The sequence below is a fragment of the Cucumis melo genome, chromosome 4, assembly GCF_025177605.1.
Source record: "Cucumis melo cultivar AY chromosome 4, USDA_Cmelo_AY_1.0, whole genome shotgun sequence".
In the NCBI taxonomy this organism is placed as follows: domain Eukaryota; kingdom Viridiplantae; phylum Streptophyta; class Magnoliopsida; order Cucurbitales; family Cucurbitaceae; genus Cucumis; species Cucumis melo.
Window position 1 is genome coordinate 11,426,088 of NC_066860.1, and position 9,730 is coordinate 11,435,817.

At 44.7% G+C, this 9,730-nt stretch overlaps 1 long non-coding RNA gene across 1 annotated transcript; it reads right to left on the reverse strand.

Moving 5' to 3' along the window:
• Window positions 1-2,279: 2,279 nt before the first annotated feature.
• LOC127148879 (uncharacterized) lies at window positions 2,280-4,363 on the reverse strand. The gene is made up of 3 exons (XR_007820076.1): window positions 3,611-4,363; window positions 3,458-3,526; window positions 2,280-2,524 (listed from the first exon to the last, which is right to left on the reverse strand). It is a non-coding gene; the product is annotated as an uncharacterized LOC127148879 (long non-coding RNA).
• Window positions 4,364-9,730: the final 5,367 nt, after the last annotated feature.

Genomic DNA, 9,730 nt, shown 5'->3' on the forward strand with positions numbered 1-9,730 from the left:
AGGGACTAAGGAATATGATTAAATTATTAGATGCTAAAAGATTGTTACCATGTGGTTGGAGTTGGGACAATTTGGAAAGTTAATTAATCGAACAAAATTGTGCTCCAAAACCCGAATTTGTATTATTAGACGTCAACTACAACTTCGTCAAGTGACATATGTATATGCTAAAAATCAAGAGATTTGTAGTTCAAATTCTCACCCAAAATTTATACTTAACAAATAAAAAAGGAGATGAATTTTAAGCGATGTGGCACTTGTTTTAACCATACACTTGGATGGATATGGATTATTGATTTGGATCGGTCCCAATTACATGGGCCTATGGCTTTTAAGTTGAGACTATGATTCATGTCTTTGGGAAAGAATGATTAGCATTTTTTGCATTGGAGGAGTTGGTTTATTGATGAAGAAATATGTCTGTGTAGACATGATCATTTATTGATGGGTTTGGAAAAGAGAATGTCCTAGAAGGTGTTTTTCCAAAACATATGTTTATATGAGAGAATTTGAATGTCTGCTTGTTTGATTCATTATGGACCATATTTTTTATGGGAATGATAATAACTTAAAGGTTAAAATAATATTTTGATAAGGTAATTTGAATTTCGCTCCATTTTGGTTTCTTTCATTTTTTGGAATAATCTTTAGAGCAGTCCGTTAAGTTAGTTTATGGTTGTTTTTTTCAAAAAAAAATTGTGAAAAATATGATCACCTTATATAAAAATTATTGTTATTATTTAACAAAATTTAATAAAAATTAATTTTAAATAACTAAATTTAAAATTTATTGAAAATACCTATGGTTACGGTGAATTTAAGATTTATGAAAAGTATATGAACTAAAATTGAAAATTTTGAAATATAATTTAACATATATAGAATATAATGAAACCTAAAGTGCAAAGACCAAAAACAAAACAGATATTTTATAATGTCTATAGATATTTCCGAAAAGATTCATTTGTTTGATACTCTTTAAGCTAAGTTATGAAAATATCTTTAAACGATGTACTTTGTATAAAAAAATATACTTAAACTTTTAAAAGTTTCATGTTATTTTTAAACTTTCAACTTAAACGTTCAAAACTACCTATCCTTAATTTTGGATTCAAACCATTAGAACTTTGCAACAAAAAATACATTTGAATATTTAAATATTTCAATAATACTCCTAAGTTTTTTAAAAGGAAAAAAAAAAAAAACTTATCTTTAGGACATGGATGGAAACAATTAATATCCTGTTTCAAAATTATACTTAAACTTTCAAACGTTGGATTGATACTCATGAGTAAAGTGATTAATTTAATTTACTTGAAATTGTCTTGAGGGGAAAAAGAACCAATTTAAAATATTTATTAGATGTCATATTGCCATCATTTTTTTTTCGTATAAATACCCTCACTTTTTCAATTCTAAAATCAATTTCTTTAGCAACCAAATATAAACCAAAATTCAAAATTCAAGGTTAAAGCATAAAATTTCACAATATCTCAACACCTTTTCTAAAAGGTTAGTAAAATGATATATATCTATAATCTGTTTCTATCTATACTATATTAGAAGAGAGAAAAGTAGGAAAATTTTTAATTCTCTTTTTATCCCTACGATTTTTGTAAGTAACTACTTTTCTGTTCTACCTTTAGGGCACGATTTTCTAATTGGTGTCTATTGAGCAATGTTAGAAACACTAAATATGCAACCTTTATTATTATAACATATTGCAACAAACACCTAGACTTGATAGGTTACCTTTTATATGGATCCCTTCGATCAAAAGTTGCTCTCATTGCAGAAGTGGTTGCTCTTGTTCTCGTTGCAGCTTAAGCTACTTCCCCTACCAGTGTCGCCTCAATGGAAACTACCACAGAATCAAGAAGAACTGGGACAGTGGATCTCAATGAACTTCCCTTCAAGCATTTCTACCTAAAGAATTGAGATGGAAATTGTTGTGGCCTTGGTTTCATTAGATTTTCTTGTTGTCAAATCCCTAGTTGACTCTGAGTTAGTATCTTCACTCTACAAAATAGATTTATTATATGTGAAAGTTAAAAGTTTGAATAAGTACGTAATAATATTTAGATTTCGTTTGTGTTACATTTGGAATATTTGCTAATTTTACAATTTTTTTAAACTCAAAAAGTGATTTTGTTATATCAATTAAAGTATAGAGTACTATAAATTATTTCAGTATAATTGTAACGACCCGACTCTTTATGCTGAATCGAAGTGGTTACTAAATCTAGGATCAGTGTTTAAGTCATAAAATCTGGTGTGAATAAATGCAAAGAAATCTAGCAAATTTATTTATGAAAGATAGTTAAAGTAACATGTAGAAATACGAGTTAAGTTTAAAATCCCTAAGCGGGCCCTATCTACATAAAGATGGTAAATAATGAAAGTACTCGAACTCAAGTGCGAAAATCTGAAATAAAGATAAGCGGAAGCGGTAGTCCCTATGGCCCTTCACGGTCTCACTTCGAGTCGCTCGCCAGTTTGCCCTTGCCCTTACCTCGTCCTCTACCTGAAAACATAAAATGAAGAGAATGAGTATAAAAATACTCAGTAAGGGACCCACTACTAGTCCCACTAGGTGCCTGTTAACATTCCTATCGAGTCCTGAGACTAGTACCCAATCTCTGGCACGCTCCCGAACACGTGCAACATGCGCCCCGTAGGGACATAACTCTGGTCTTCGGTGTCCAGGGGACACTTAGGACCGTCGGGATGCGAGGACCCCGTCGAGTCGCTCGAGTCATATCTATAGTCATGCTGGACTGGCGCCCCGTCGAGCCTAACAGTCCTAAATAGGTGGTGATCCCGAAGGACACCCATGCAGGTACGACTCAGATAGGAGAAGTTAACAGATACCCCAATCCCAACATACATATGCATACGTCATCAAATTATCATCAGAAAATAACCACCATCTCATCCCCCACTACAGCTATCATCAAACAGTCACTAATAGTCCTCACTATACAGTCACCTACGTCATAAGTCCATCAGTCTTATCATACAGTCACATACATCATAAGTCCATCAGTCTTATCATACAGTCACATACATCATAAGTCCATCAGTCCTATCATACAGTCACATACATCATAAGTCCATCAGTCCTATCATACAGTCACATACATCATAAGTCCATCAGTCTTACCATACAGTCACATACATCATAAGTCCATCAGTCCTATCATACAGTCACATACATCATAAGTCCATCAGTCTTACCATACAGTCACATACATCATAAGTCCATCAGTCTTATCATACAGTCACATATGGTTCGAGGGTTCTCATTACTATAATATTATGCCAAAGTATGGCCATGTCATTCGTCAGATCATGATAAAATATTATCATGCATCGTAAGCCCAACCATCATCGTATGTCACTGAAGGAACATGCAACATCAAATTCTCACATGGGGCTAGTAGTAGAAATCTCTTACCTCGAGATGTTGCTAGATGAGTTCCTACTGAGGAAGTCCTAAGCTGCAGCAGCTATTTGGTCCAATTTGCTTCTTGGGGAAAGTAATTAAATTAGTTAAATTTCCAAATTAACTCATTTAATTACTGGGCAGGCTAGGGAATTTGGAAATTACCAAAAATTTAGGTGGAAGGAGCCAAAACAGGCTTGGCGGCTCGACTGGAAGAAGACAGGACCGGCTCGGCTTGGCGTAGGCGCGGCTCGGCTCGGTACAGGGACTTCGCGTGCGGCTCGGCTTGCTACAGGGAGGGGGCGCGGCTCGGCTACGCGGAACGCACGGCGCGGCGCGGCTGCACGCGGGGAGAGCTGGGCACGTGTGGCGCGGACGCGGGTTTCGGTTTCGGGCGCGCGGGCGGTTCCGGGTTCGGACGCGCGGGTGGTGGTTCCGGGTTCGGTTTCGTCCGTCGGCTGGAGGCAGGCGCGTTCGCGGCTTCGGTGCGGCTCGGGTGTAGGCGCGTTCGCGGCTCCGATTTGCAGACGCGTTCGGCTGGCGACGCGGCTTCGACGTGGAGATGGATCTCGGCGACGAGTTTCGGCTGATCTGCCTCGGATCGAAGCGGCGCGAGGGGTGGCTTCGGCTTCCAGTCGTCTTGCAGACGCGTGAATGGACGGCTTCGACTCGGCTTCGGCGTGCGAGGAAGCTTGGACGAATTCTGGCGCGGCTGTGCGTGTGGCGTGGGTAGGCGGCTAGGGTTTCGCGACGGCGGCGGCGGCGGTGGCTCGCGGCGGCGGCGGCGGCGCGGCTAGGGTTTTCTTCTCTCCCTCTTCTCTTTTCTTTTCCTTTTCTTTTCCTTTTCTTTTCCTTTTCTTTTCCTATTTATAAAATAATTTCCCTCTTTTCTCTTCTTTGATAAATTCCAAGTTTCACCCTTCTCTCTCTAAAATTTCACCCAATTTCTCAACAAATCCCTCCTTTCCCTCAACTTTTAAATACGTATAAAAATCTTAAATACCAAGATAATTTCATTTGGAGTTTACTTAATACTTTAAAAAAGAAAAATCCAAATCTTAATGATATAAGTTCCACTATTTAATTATAAAATAAATAAATAAAATAAAATAAAAAAAAAAAAATACTAAGAAAAATGGATACAAGATCATTGGGGCGTTACATACTTCCCCCCTTAGAAAGCTTTCGTCCTCGAAAGCTCTAATCCTCGAACATTTCTGGGTACTGGGCCTTTATGTCCTCTTCTCTCTCCCACGTGGCCTCTTCAACTCCATGGTTCTGCCAGAGGACTTTGACTAGTGGAATATCTCGACTACGAAGCTTCTTGACCTCTCTTGCCAAGATCTCGACAGGCTGCTCCTCGTAGCTCAAGTTCTCACTGACCTGTAGGGGCTCGAAGTCCACGATGTGCGTCGGGTCTGCGACATACCTCCTCAACATGGAGACATGGAATACGTCATGCACTGCTGAGAGGGATGGGGGCAAGGCCAAACGATAAGCCACAGGGCCAATCCGTTCCAGTATCTCAAATGGCCCCACGAAACGTGGACTCAACTTCCCCTTCTTCTCGAACCTCAGAACGCCCTTCATCGGTGCTACCTTCAAAAAGACCATATCTCCCACTTCAAACTCGAGGTCCTTACGTCGTACATCCGCGTAACTCTTCTGTCTGCTCTGTGCGGTCAGCATACGAGCTCGGATCTTCTGTATGGCTGCATTGGTAGTCTGCACTAACTCGGGGCCTAGCATCCTCTGCTCTCCAACCTCGCCCCAGCAGACAGGGGATCTACAGCACTTGCCATACAGAGCCTCAAACGGAGCCATACCAATGGTGGCCTGGTAACTGTTATTATAGGCGAACTCCATTAGATGCAGGTGGGAGTCCCAACTTCCTGAAAACTCTAGCACACAGGCCCGCAGCATATCCTCCAAAATCTGGTTCAGTCTCTCTGTCTGACCATCAGTCTGAGGGTGGAATGCCGTGCTGAAGTCCAGCCTCGTACCTAATGCAAGTTGGAGCCCTTGCCAAAATTTCGAAGTGAAACGGGCATCCCTGTCTGAAACGATGGATACTGGTACTCCGTGCAGTCTTACTATTTCCGTCATGTATAACTGCCCCCACTTGCTGGCAGTGTACGTGGATTTCCCTGGCACGAAGTGGGCTGTCTTCGTGAGTCTGTCGACCACAACCCAGATCACCGTGTAGCCCTTCAAGGTCTTGGGCAGTCCCGTGATAAAGTCCATCGACACACTCTCCCACTTCCACCCTGGCACACTCAAGGGTTGCAACAACCCTGCTGGATGCTGCCTAGGTGCCTTCACCTGCTGGCACACCAAGCACCTACTGACGAACTCTGCTACATCCCTCTTCATGCCCCTCCACCAATAGACACTCCTTAAGTCCTGGTACATCTTCGTACTCCCAGGGTGCATGGTAAACGGGGAACTGTGAGCCTCAGTCAAAAGCTCTGTCTTAACTGCGCTGTCTTCCGGCACACACAGGCGTCCCTCAAACATAAGGCCATCATCAGAGGATATAGAGAACTCTTCACCTTGCTCCGTCTCTACCATACGACGTTTCTCTGCCAAGTAAGGATCACTCAGCTGAGCAGCAATGATCTTTTGCCTCAAGGTTGGTTGAACTGTCAACTGAGCCAACTGTGCGGCAACCTCACCTACTGAGACTGCAATCTCGGCTCTCTCCAAATCCCTGAGTAAGGGGGTCTGCTTCGTGATTAGCGCTGCTGAATGTGCAACCTTCCTACTCAGCGCGTCAGCCACTACATTTGCTTTACCTGGATGGTACAGGATCTCGCAGTCGTAGTCCTTCACCAACTCGAGCCACCTCCTCTGCCTCATGTTCAACTCCTTCTGAGTGAAGAAATACTTCAGGCTCTTGTGGTCGGTGTAAATCTGAATCTTCTCACCGTACAGATAGTGCCTCCATATCTTCAGTGCAAAGACTACAGCTGCCAACTCCAAGTCGTGGGTAGGGTAGTTCCGCTCATGGTTCTTCAACTGGCGTGAGGCATACGCAACTACCTTACCTTGCTGCATCAGGACACCTCCCAGTCCTTTCTTAGAGGCATCACTATAGATCACAAAACTTCCCGACCCATCAGGCACTGTCAGGACTGGTGCCGTCACTAGCTTCTGCTTAAGCTCTTGGAAACTACTCTCACATGCTGGGCTCCAGACAAAAGGGGTTCCCTTCCTGGTCAACTGGGTCAATGGGCTGGCTATGCGTGAGAAGTCTTCTACAAACCTCCTGTAGTATCCTGCCAGACCCAGAAAACTGCGAATCTCACTGACTGTAGACGGTCGAGGCCAGTTGGTCACCGCTTCGACCTTAGCTGGGTCCACCGAGACTCCCTCACTGGAAACCACGTGCCCTAAAAATGTCACCTTCTTTAACCAGAACTCACACTTGGAGAACTTGGCGTATAGCTTATGAGCTCGAAGGGTCTCCAAGACTTGGTGCAAGTGCTCTTCGTGTTCGGCCTCAGTCTTGGAATAGATCAAGATATCGTCAATGAAGACTATGACGAATTGGTCTAGAAAGTCCTTAAACACCCTGTTCATCAAATCCATGAACACTGCAGGGGCATTAGTTAAACCAAAGGACATCACTATGAATTCGTAGTGTCCGTACCTCGAACGAAAGGCCGTCTTGGGAATATCACCGTCCCTAATCCTCAACTGGTGATAGCCTGATCGCAGGTCGATCTTGGAAAAGACGGTGGCCCCCTGTAACTGGTCGAACAGGTCCTCGATTCTGGGTAAGGGGTAGCGGTTCTTAACTGTCACCTTGTTCAATTCTCGGTAGTCAATGCAAAGGCGCATCGACCCATCCTTCTTCTTCACGAACAACACTGGGGCTCCCCAAGGTGATACACTGGGCCGGATAAAGCCCTTGTCCAACAGCTCCTGTAACTGGACTTTCAACTCCTTTAACTCGGCTGGGGCCATTCTGTAAGGAGCTCTAGAGATAGGGGCGGTGCCGGGCTCTAACTCGATGGCGAAGTCTACCTCCCTAGGAGGCGGAAGTCCTGGGAGTTCGTCGGGGAAAACGTCAGGGTACTCCCTTACTACTGGTTCGGAAGATAGGAAAACTTCTGGTTCTGCCACATCTACTACGCTTGCCAAGATACCCCAAGTACCCTGGCTAAGTAGCTTACTCGCCTTCATTGCTGAGATGACCTTGGGTATACCTACCATGCCTGCTCCTCTAAATTTAAACTTATCCCCTGAAGGAGGGTTAAAGACTACTTCCTTATTGAAACAGTCTATGGTTGCATGGTTAGTGGACAACCAATCCATGCCTAAAATTACATCGAAATCTTGCATATCTAGCACCAGTAAGGTTACATCCAAGGTATGGTTTGCTATTTCTACCCAACATGCCCTTATTTTTTTCCTTAGTCAAAAGGGCCTCTCCAGAAGGAGTAGAGACAGACAAGGCACTACCCAACGGTTCTACTTCTAAACCCGCATGCTTGACAAAAATAGAGGATATAAATGAATGCGATGACCCCGAGTCAAATAGTACCAAAGCATAATGCCCCAAGATTGGGAGCGTACCTGTCACCACCGTACTAGCTCGCTCGGCCTCCTGCCGGTTCGTGGCAAAGACTCTCCCTTGCTGGGGAGCAGAAGGCTGACGTGGCGTCGTCTCTAAGGGTTTCCGAGGACACGCATCAGCGGTGTGCCCCGGCTGCCTGCACCTGAAGCAGACTCCACTCCCCGCTAAACATTGTCCTCCATGGACCTTCCCACAGGTAGTACAAGTGGGTAGCTCTCTCAAAGTTCTCCCAGCTGCTGCCAGCTCCCGACGGTGTCTCTGGAAGACACCTCCTGACCTCGGAGTCCGCTGTGGTATTACGTCGGGCTGCGCCTCCGCCTTCCTCTTCTGTCCCGAGGCTGACCCTGTGCCGACAACCTTAGATTGACCAGCTCTCTCATGCAGGCTCAGATCCAGTGCTATGCGTAGAGCATCCGCATGAGTGGTTGGTCGAAGAGCTCGTACAAAACCCTGGAGGTCTAACCTGAGGCCATTAACAAATCTCTCAGTCCTGGCGGCCTCATCCCTTACCACATCAGGGGCAAAACGGGACAACAGGTCGAACTCGGCATCATACTGTTCCACGCTCAGTTTGCCTTGCTCCAAGTTTAGGAACTCTTGGAGCTTGGCGTGCTTCACGTTGGCAGAGAAGAACTTAGCATAAAAGCTCTCCCTGAATTGCTCCCATGTGATCTTGCTGGCATCTCCTCCCAGCGCCCTCTCAGCAGTCTCCCACCAGGCAGTCCCCCTATCCTCCAAACAGAAAGCTGCACACTGCACCTTCTGGTCTTCTGGGCACTTCATGTACCTGAAGATCGTCTCTATGGATGTCAACCACAGCTGGGCTCTAAAGGGGTTGTCCAAGGATCCGTCGAAAGTCTTCGGGTTGTACTTCCTAAAATCCCTCAAGTGCTTGGCCTCAGCTGACAGTTGTACTGGCACCGGCTGAGCTTCCACCGGGGCTGGAGGGATGACGGGCTGGTCCTGAACAGGGGCTGGAGGGACTACAGGCTGGTCCTGAACAGGGGCGGCCTGGTTCTGCTGAGCAGCGAGGAACGGCGCTAGAGCAGCTTGCAGCATGGCCTGGTAACGCTGCTCCATTGCGGCGAGATCCGCCTGAGTGACCGGTGCATTAGGGTTGACTGGTACGTCGGGGTTGACTGGCGGCGCGGCAGGTTGCTCCGCCGGTTGGCCACGACCGGCTCCTCTGCCTCCCCTGCCACCTCCTCGGCGTGCACCTCTACGTGGCGGCATTCTTCCTAAAATTCACCACTAGAGCTCAATATTCTCTCTCTAAGTCTAATCTAATCAGGCAACATTATAATCTTAATATTTGTAAAGCTTTAGGCATACCTGGCGAGTGACGAAGGACCGTATAGCCATAGGGTGAGGTAAAAATCAAAACAAAATGACTTACATCATAAGTCAGTCTACAGGACCTAAAACACTGCGCTCTGATACCAACTGTAACGACCCGACTCTTTATGCTGAATCGAAGTGGTTACTAAATCTAGGATCAGTGTTTAAGTCATAAAATCTGGTGTGAATAAATGCAAAGAAATCTAGCAAATTTATTTATGAAAGATAGTTAAAGTAACATGTAGAAATACGAGTTAAGTTTAAAATCCCTAAGCGGGCCCTATCTACATAAAGATGGTAAATAATGAAAGTACTCGAACTCAAGTGCGAAAATCTGAAATAAAGATAAGCGGAAGCGGTAGTCC